Source organism: Dendrobates tinctorius, unplaced genomic scaffold (assembly GCF_039654945.1).
Source record: "Dendrobates tinctorius isolate UK_male_01 unplaced genomic scaffold, ASM3965494v1 ptg000073l, whole genome shotgun sequence".
NCBI lineage: Eukaryota > Metazoa > Chordata > Amphibia > Anura > Dendrobatidae > Dendrobates > Dendrobates tinctorius.
In genome coordinates this window covers 16371835-16382503 of record NW_027361741.1, presented here as the reverse complement: position 1 = coordinate 16382503, position 10669 = coordinate 16371835, and the positions used below count along the sequence as shown (strand labels likewise).

Sequence of the window (10669 nt, the reverse complement as noted above, 5' to 3'; positions counted from 1 at the left end):
TTCCCATTGAAAAAAATAAAGTTGAATCCAAAAAGGCCACCATGGTCACCACCCCCTTCCCATATACTAATATGCCACAAACTAGAAGTTGATATCACCAACCATTCCCATTTTATTTAGGTGTATCCATATAAATGGCCCACCCTGTATAAGACTAGATATCTAGAGTAATAGCAATTCGCTAAACTGCACTTTATTTTTCACTTTAATGTGATATAATAGGAATTTGATCTGTCAGAAGATAAAACACCATCATGTGGACATAATGAGGATGCAAGGAATATTTTATAAGCAGTAATAGGAAAATACAAGGCTCAATGGAGATCAAAAGGCTCCTCATTGTTCTGCTAAGTGTGGACCATCCCTATGTACAGTGTGCATCTGTACCCCCTTGTATATAAAGAATCCTGTCTTGCATAATGAAACCTCATTTTTGCATTTTGAAGCAAGGAAGGTTTATAAAAATGCTTCCAAGACACAATTTCCATTAAACATGAGAGGATTTCTTAAATGTCACAGTATTAACAAACAAAACATAAGCTTGACGAAAAACCCAATGCAAAGCGTTCAAATCTAAATAGTTAATGGAAAAAGTATTGAACCAGTGTGCGAACGGTAAAGAACACAACACTCATTAGTGGTGGAGTTAACATTTTATATATTAATTTGATCATGGGGTCATACTTGTCAAGACTTGTGAAGGACTTTGTGTCCCAGTCCATCCATGCTCTGCACTCTGTCTTGCATGAAAAAAGCTTAGGATTCGATTACCATAATGATAGCTGTGCAAACAAGTCATTGTCTCAGCTTGTGAAACACATTGTTAAGTGCTGGGACACCATCTTCTTCTATGAAAGGCCATGTTCCATTCAATGCCCCATGACACATCCTGAGACTTTTGAAGGGAGGACCTCAGCAGCTACTGTATTTAAGCTGTGGATGCAGAAGCTTGCAAAGTAATTTTCAAAGTAAGAAAGATGTCTACATTTTGGCTTTACTTGTGTGTAACTGTGCAGGTTTCCTGCACTTTACCCATTTACTCATTGAAAACTCTTGGACATTTGCCAGTGCAAAACAGGGTAGGAATAGCTGGAGAAACCAATAACCTTATCAAGAAGCAAAGGTCAGAACGGATGGATTATGTCCTTGAGACACTTGACAATGACAGATGGTCCAAGGGGCAGGATATTCTAAGACACCTCCGGTTACAATGCAACTACATAAACCAGTCATGGACACAATGGCAAGGCTCAACGGAAGGTGAAGACCCTGATTCTGTGTATATGCTCAAAGTCTTCACCGGACCTCTCAAGCCAATATTCCTCCAGAAAAACCTTCTACAGTACATGAGCAGGATATACAGGTGCTGTAAGCTTGGATTGAGATGCAGAAAGGTAAAGGGTCTCCAAGGAACATTAGATAAGGGTAAGCACTCTTAGTATTCAGTCACATACTACTACTACTTAACTGGTACTGGGCTCTGTTAGATCAGAGGTTTCATTACAAGCAATGGTCTGTATATGCTCAGGGTATGTGAACACTGCAGGAGGGGGGATACAGAGATTTTCTGTATAGATTAGACATTTTTACTGTATTTCCACAATCATTTACGCAATAAAATCCACATGACTTGATGCAGATTTTTCTGTTGTGGAAAGTCCGCAATGATCAGCATAATTTATAACGGCACATTATATATTATTATGCAATCATGGATTGCGCGATACTGCATAATAACCTCATTATGTTGTTGCAGTGTCATCAATGTAATCAATCATTGATAAATGCTTTTTTCTTGTGTTTTTTTTATAATATACGTACATGTTCACTCATAATAAAATGCTCAAAATAACCGATGCTAAAGACTTTCTATAAAATTGTACATATAGTATGTATTACCTTACATTTCATGTGTAGCTTTAGAAATGTCTCGTTTTCTTTTAGACATTACGCCTGTTCTATTTTGCAGTTAATTTTTGAACAGGTTACGTTCAGATTTTCATTTCAACACTCCATTTAGATGTTTGATTAAGGGTAACAAATGGAATTCATGCAGAGGACAGATGCATTTGGAAGCCCAAGTGGTAATAATGGGGGGTCCATCTGGTTTATCCTATGTGCCAGTTTTTAAAAGGTGAGAAGAAGCGTTGCCTAATGCAGCTTTTCCTGTATTTAAAAAAAAAAAACACAGAAGGGGATTCAATAATAGTCCATGAGACCCCTCTGCCTCCGCTTCCCTTAGTAATGCAATGCATCCGTTTTGCACATGAATCCCGTGTGTTCTCCTAAACGAACGTACAAAAGGAAATGTGAGCCTAGCCTACCTTATGTGACTCAGGGAGGGTGCATTTACATTAGATGACCCACAGCCTTTAAGTGACCAAAAATCGAAGGTCATTTAATAGCCAGTTTAGACAGGCCGACTGAGCTTCAGATGTGCTCTTAACCATCAGCAGTAGATCATTCTATGAGCAGAGCATAGACTGCCATTGTTCTCAGCATCAGCTGTTATTCTTCCTCATGGTAATCGGCTGCTAAAAACTGTGGTTTTCAAGCTTGCTTAAAAATAATTTCCCAAAACAAAGAAGCATTTTGCTCAATAATTGAGCATTCCTGGAATAATGTCTTCCAGGTTACTCGGGCAGTGTAATTGTACCTTTAGATTGGAGCTCCACTATCTACCACTTTAGGGTCTTCTACTAAACTCTGAAGTTTCTGTGACTTTTTACATATGTTGGGGAATAAACTGAGTTCAACATATTACAGTATTTATATATTTTATATGATTCATATTTATACTTTCATACCATTTCATTTTATATTTTCATACCCACCTTGTACATATTTCTTAATTTAAGTTTCTTGTAGCCATGATCTCTATGTTTCACTTTGACCACAGTTGTAACAGTCATGAACGGTAACCATATTTTAGTTGCCTATGAAGCAACATATACATTTATGTTAAATTATGAGGCTGTCTGACAAACTAACCAAAACATTTTGTGTGGATGTAGGAGGACGAGAGGCGGCCTTCTACATTGACTTGGAGATCTTCAGTCTCTCGATTCACCGAGCTGAATTACATTTCGAACTTTCAGTTGAAGAACAAGTGACGGTAATTCCCGTACTTAACATGAATGGGCTCAGACATTCAAGGTATCTATGTAACACCATCATATAAGATTTATGTTATGAATCCCGTAATGCTAGGTAATTCATCTGTAACTAAGCATTAGGCATCTAGCAGAGAGCTGGACAAGAGCTTGAGTGCCAAGTTTTTCTACTATATAATTACGGTTTGGGACCCTACTTGAGCACCTAATGTCAGAGGTTCAAGGAAGAAGAAAAGCACTACTGTAAATATGCACACTACAACAAAGTAGCAAAAATGCAAAAAATCTTTATTTTCACACAATGACAGAAAGTGGCTCAAAAACATGAATAAAAACATATGGCCAACCACTCAAGGTTAATTACTAGTGATGAGCGAGTATACTCGTTGCTCGGGTTTTCCCGAGCATGCTTGGGTGTCCTCTGAGTATTTTGGCTTGCTTGGAGATTTAGATTTCGTCGTCTCATCTGCATGATTTGTGAATGAGACAGCTTGAAAACATGTGTGGAATGCCTGTTTGCTAGGGAATTCCCACATATATTCAGCTTGTCTACAAGTCACAAATCATGCAGATTAGATGACGAAAACTAAATCTCCGAGCACCCCAAAATACTTGGAGGACACCCGAGCCTACTCGGGAACACCCGAGCAACGAGTATACTCGCTCATCAATATGAATTACCAGACACATTGGATAAATAAAAGTCAGTATCAAATGTAAAGGTAATATGACACATAGGTGTGGGTCACCCACAAAAGCAATGATCCAGAGCAAAGCCTCTAATTGCCTAATCTCAGAGGTACCACGGTTTATTCTTTAAATATATAAAGTGGCACTACCGTGAAGGTGGTCAGGTAGGTTACCCAAACCGATCAATAGAAAGTAACGACTTGGCACTCGACTTATGTCTAAGGCTACTTTCACACTTGCGTTTTTTTGCACTGCGCACCGTGCGCAGTGCAAACGCACATAAAAAAACACATTGTGCGGTTTTTTGCGTTTTTTTTAAAACAACGCATGCGTTTTTTTGCGCACCCATAGACTATAATGGGTGGTTGGGTGAAAAAAAATGCATTGCATGCGCATGTGATTTTTGGGGACAAGTCGGACGCTCAAAAAATGCAAGAGTGCATTTTGTGCGCCCGAGCGCACACTACAAAAAACGCATGCGCATACAAACGCTTTCAAACGCATGTGTATGGCTGGTTTCACATTAGCGCATTTTCAGCGCGCGCACGGCCGGGGGTAGCTCCGCCCCCGAGCCGGCTCTCTGCCCGGCGTGCCCGCCCCTTCCTTGTAGCGCCGCCTCCTAGCGGACAGCGGCGCCTGCGATCGGCGCACCCTATCTTTAGCATAGGGTGCGCCGATCGTGCGCAGGCCGTGCGCTAGTTGTGCTTTGACCTGCGCTGCGCACTTTTGACGGTGCGCCGTGCGCGCCAAAATCCGAAAAGTTTGATTTTGGCGCGCACGGCGCACCGTCAAAAGTGCGCAACGCAGGTCAAAGCGCAACTAGCGCACGGCCTGCGCACGATCGGCGCACCCTATGCTAAAGATAGGGTGTGCCGATCGCAGGCGCCGCTGTCCGCTAGGAGGCGGCGCTACAAGGAAGGGGCGGGCACGCCGGGCAGAGAGCCGGATCGGGGGCGGAGCTACCCCCGGCCGTGCGCGCGCTGAAAATGCGCTAATGTGAAACCAGCCTATGCGCACCCATCTTAAGAATTGGTAAAAAAACGCATGCTTTTTTTGTGCGAAAAAACAGCGCAAAAAAACGCAAGTGTGAAACCAGCCTTAGTGTGGTGATTTTATTTTGCAGTCCGTAAAAAAAGTTTCGGTCCAACATGGACCTTCTTCAGTCTGACTGCTTGTAGAAGAAGAGAAAACGGAAGTGGAAACAAAGTTAAAAAGGTGATCTGTGAAAACACCTGTGTAATGCCTGTTTATACTTGAACCCAAAGGGGAAGATATAGGTTTAGGGTGTAAAATGATTGCCAGTACTGTGTTGGAGAGTATTGGGCAATAAATAGAAAATTGTGCTGCTTATATGTGTATTGGAGTGTGATAACCCCTTCAAAAGCTGAGGTGTAATTGCAGCAGTAGTGGTCACTGGGTTTCCCCAATGTGTAACGCGGTATCCAACGCTTGTTAGCGCGTTACACATTGGGGGAACCCACTCACCTCTTTAACTTTGCTTCCACTTCCATTTTCTCTCCTTTTACAAGCAGTCAGACTGAAGAAGGTCCATGTTGGACCGAAACGTTTCTTTACGGACTACTAAATAAAATCACCACACTAAGACATAAGTTGAGTGCCAAGTCTTTACTTTCGATTTTTTCTTTGACCTGAATAGTAAATGGAAAAGCATTATGTAAATTTAGGCCATTTACATGTAACGATAATAATTACACTTTATTTCTAAATGATTATTACTATTATTTCCCAGTCTAAAAACGTGGAAATGACATCTATGAGGTTACCATTAATTAAAGTTGATTATGCCTACACAAAAATATTACTGACAAATATGAAAATTGTGACATATAGTCAACTATAGTAGTGTTGACATTTTCCATCTATATATCATTTTTCCCATCACCAATTGTTCATGTAAATGGGCTTTTTAATATTCTAGATTAGTTTAGATGGACCAGCAATATTTGGGGAAAGATTAACAAGTTCAAGACATTTCTTTTTTTTTTTTTTTTTTCATACATGCAGTTTAAAAGATCCATACATTTTTTTTCTCATTCTGATATTCAAATAATTTTACATCTTTTTTATCATGATGTGTGCAATATAAATTTTGTTATTTTCATACTTTTTTTCTCAATAATTTGAATTATTAAAATTGGAATTAGCCTATAACTTAAAGGGAGTTCTAGAATCAGAATACTGATGGTCTACCGTTATGAGAACCCATCAATATCCAATTGGTACTTGAAGTCCGCTGTTTGAAGTGGCCATATTGCTTGGCTCTTTATTCTTACATTGCTCTGTCTACCTTCTCGCAGTGTTCTTGGTAGTGATGGTGCCTGGCACTGTAGTGTTGGCTCATTCAAGTGAATGAATTGCTGCTCCTAAGTAGAAAGCGTGCGGCCACTTCAACAGTTGACGTCAACAGCTGACGCCAATCTGGTATTGATGACCTTTAGTAATCATAGAATCATAGAATCGTAGAGTTGGAAGGGTCCTCCTGGGCCATCTGGTCCAACCCCCTGCTCAAAGCAGGATTCGCTAAATCATCCCAATCAGATGTCTGTCCAGCCCCTGTCTGAAGACTTCCATTGAAGGAGAACTCACCACTACTCGTGGCAGCCTGTTCCACTCATTGATCACTCTAACTGTCAAAAAGTTTTTTCTAATATCTAATCTGTGTCTCCTCCCATTCAGTTTCATCCCATTGCTTCTAGTCTTTCCTTGTGCAAATGAGAATAAACATGATCCTTCTACAATGTGACAGCCCTTTAGATATTTGTAGACAGCTATTAAGTCTCCTCTCAGTCTTCTCTTTTGCAAACTAAACATTCCCATATCCTGCAACCTTTCCTCATAAGACAGGGTTTGCAGACCGGTCACCATTCTGGTCGCTCTTTTCTGAACTTGCTCCAGTTTGTTGATGTCTTTTTTAAAATGTGGTGCCCAAAACTGGACACAATATTCCAGATGAGGTCTGACCAAAGAGGAGTAGAGGGCAATAATGACTTCATGTGATCTAGACTGTATGCTTCTGTTAATACATCCTAGAATTGCATTTGCCTTTTTTGCTGCTGCATCACACTGTTGACTCATATTCAGTCTGTGATCTATTAGTATACCCAAGTCTTTTTCACATGTGCTGTTGCTTAGCCCTATTCCTCCCATTCTGTATATGCTTTTTTCATTTTTATTGCCCAGATGTAGTACTTTGCATTTTTCCCTGTTAAAAACCATTCTGTTAGTTGCTGCCCACTGCTCCAGTTTATTTATATCTTTTTGAATCCTCTCTCTCTTCTCTAGTATTAGCTATCCCTCCTAGCTTTGTGTCATCAGCAAATTTAATCAGTTTACCCTCAATTCCTTCATCTAAATCATTGATAAAGATGTTGAACAATACAGGGCCCAAGGCAGAGCCCTGTGGTACCCCACTTGAGACATTCTTCCAACTGGATGTGCAGCCATTTACGACCACTCTTTGGGTCCGATCACTAAGCCAGTTATGAATCCACCTAACAGTTGCCTTGTCCATTCCATACTTAGTCAATTTTTCAATAAGGATTGTCAAATGCTTTGCTGAAGTCAAGATATACTGTATCTACAGCATTTCCTTGATCCACCCAATCAGTGATTCCGTCATAGAAGGAAATTAAGTTAGTCTGACATGACTTATTAGTTACAAACCCATGCTGACTCTGTTTAATCACTTCATTCTTATCCAGGTACTGGCATACATGTTGTTTAATAATTTGTTCAAAGATCTTTCCTGGTATAGATGACAGACTCACCGGCCTATAGTTGCCTGGGTCCACCTTCTTCCCTTTTTTGAAGATAGGATCAACATTTGCTCTTCTCCAGTCTTCTGGGACTTCTCCTGTTCTCCAAGACTTTTCAAAGATTATGGAGAGGGGTTCAAAAATTTCTTCTGCTATCTCCTTCAGTACTCTGGGGTGTAATTCATCTGGACCTGGAGACTTGAATTCATTTAGGTTAGCTAAGTGTTTCCTCACTAGCTTTCTGTTTATAGATATCCTGGATTCTTCTATTCCCTTAATAGGACAGTGAAGAACAGTTGATGTTACATTTCCTTTCTGAGAGAAAACAGTGCCACGGTACCTATAAAAGTTGATATGGTACTGAGGTCGGATCCACATTGATAAGATATTGATGTCCTATCTTAATGACAAAACCATGAATATTTTGATCCCAGAAAAACACTTTAATAAATATAATATCAGTCACATAAAGCCAAGGTTCTTCACACCTTGTACATCTGAAACAACAGATACTGGAAGCCTGTGCTAGCATTTCTTCTGCGGTGTTGCTATCAGTGTGCCCACAGTGAGATAAGAGGGTTGCATTGAGAATCCAACACAATGGACAGCACTTTGAACACATTTTATAAGTGGTCATAAACTTGTAAATAACTCAAGAAAGAATAAAGTTAAGTTAAAACCAAGCACACCATTGTTTTTCTGGTGAAATTCTCAATAAGTTTGATGTGTCGCATGACCCTCTTCCCATTGAAAAAAAAAAAAGTTGCATCCAAAATGGCCAACTTCAAAATGGCCACCATGATCACCATCCATCTTGAAAAGTTTCCCCCCTCCCATATACTAAATGTGCCACAAACAAGAAGTTGATATCACCAACCATTCCCATTTTATTTAGGTGCATCCATATAATTAGCCCACCCTGTATATTGTGCTTTAGGCTATAACATGCAGTAATCTCATCTATTTCTTCCAGGTTCACACAGATAAGGAGGGGTCACATAATTGATTTAACTCTTGATGTGATGTTCATCTTACAAGCTTTGAAAGAAAAAGAGATGGTGGAAACGATGACTGAAGATGTAACAGAGTTGAGCTTGTCATTACACTGTATCCAAAATGATCTTCATGTGCCCTGTAACCGTCACCGAGTAACTCTGCTTCACCATCCGTTCATAGCTCTACAATACCAGTACTGAGAAAAGGACCGGCCATAAAACGTTACCTTGCTGAGATATTAAGAACAGTAATGAAACCATGGTGTGTTAGGAGAAAATGCTCTGTTTTAGAGGGCATATACTAAAAGAGTAGAGGGTGCTGTAAGGATTTTTTTTTAAGAAAATAGAACACAGATTCAGAAGAAATATTTTACTCCACTAAAATATCAGAAAAAGCATCAGTGACGTAAAGATGGACCATCAGTGATAAAGGCAGCTGGTGTGTGGTCTTCAGTCTGGTTACAAGAACCTATAACATAATCAGAAACATGCTCCTCCGAAATTTGAAAAGTTCCTCAGACTATGGAAACCTTATGTTTTTTTCTGAAATGGGAGACTTCTTCACTCATAAAGTCCTTTTACACGGCCTGCCTGGAAGCACGATGCGATCGGCTGTCATTTGAACGCCTGTTTCCACAGACAGACCAAAGCAATCAATGGGCACTGGATCGCTTAGTGCGTATAGGTTGTTGGAGCTCTCGGCAGTGTGGGTCCTGTTTAAACAGGACAATGAACCATGAAAACGATGATCTTTAATGCTGCACAAAAGATTATTTAATCATTTACGTGATCAGCAGCCTGTTTACATGACAAGATAATCATTAAATGTGTTTTTAACCATGCTTGCTCACAATTATCTTCCTGAGTAAATGCCCCTCCATGCCTTCTACTCATTTACCATAAAAAAGGGAAGAGCATAGGGAGTATACCGCCATGTCTGATCAGAGAGGTTTCCCATTATCATTTTCACATACTGTACCTCAGTTTCATTTCATAAGACCACACAATCCATTTCTTTTTTATTGAGTGAATTCACTATACTACCATTGACATTCTTATTTAATAAGGTGGTGCACTACAATGTATATTGTGCACATTGACTTAAACCTTACAAATAAGTCGCAAATATCTTATGTTGACATATTTACCTCTGAGCGGCGCTATCGCTGCTCGCTCAGTCCCGATCACGTAACCCGCCGGACTCTGAAAGTTCACTTTGCATCTCTGAGGCATGACTCAGTCTCATGCACTCCCCCTGATTGACTGGGCTGTGGGGGGTATGTCACCGTACGTCACAGCACACTATCGGGATTGGGACTGAGAAAGAAACGATAGCATCGCTCAGAAGCAAATATGTCAACATAAGGCAGTTGCAAAAAAAGACTTCATTTAAAGGTCTTCTTACGTGTATTGTAGCCCACATTTGGGACATTAATGTAATTTTTGTAATTTTTAGAAGAAATACAGTAAGGACAATGTAGTAATACATATTAACAACGTGTATAATGTGACTGTATAAAAATTGCACAGATAATAGTTGCAGATTGAAACTACATAAAATGGGCACTTTATTTGTGTAAGATATAATTATGTACTATATTTTACTTTATTAAAAGCATCACTCTGGTGTATTTTTTTGGTAGGTGGCGAAGTGGTGTCACTAGTGTCTGTTCCCTATGTGTAGTAGAATACTTACCGGTCGCAGTCTTCTGCTGTTCTCAGTGCCGCTCCTGTCCACATTACTGGAGCTGTGGATAGCTGGATCACTAAAGTGTTTGCTAGCTGGACCAGAAGTAATTTCTCAATGTAAGTCTTATGAGACTCAGAATGAGCTAATAACTATTAGCTGGGATCAGTCACAACAGTGGTCCCAAGATGGTGAAGAGGGACCGATGCATTGGCACCAGTAGAAGACTGCGACTGATAAGCATTTTCCTATTCACAGAGAGCAGACATCAGTGATACCACTTTGGTGCTGAAATAAAAAAAAAATACACCAGAGTCGTACTTTAATGGTTCATATAATGTGCGGATTATGTCTCATTTTTTTGTTTTAAAAAAAAAAATACTTAAATAAAAATTGCTCAAAGAGTAA

The 10669-nt window shown here is 39.8% G+C and overlaps 1 long non-coding RNA gene across 1 annotated transcript; it reads left to right on the top strand.

The window, feature by feature from the left end:
- Nucleotides 1–904: 904 nt before the first annotated feature.
- On the top strand, nt 905–10669 carry LOC141096193 (uncharacterized). Its single transcript, XR_012233610.1, has 3 exons — nt 905–1425; nt 3015–3156; nt 8553–10669. It is a non-coding gene; the product is annotated as an uncharacterized lncRNA (long non-coding RNA).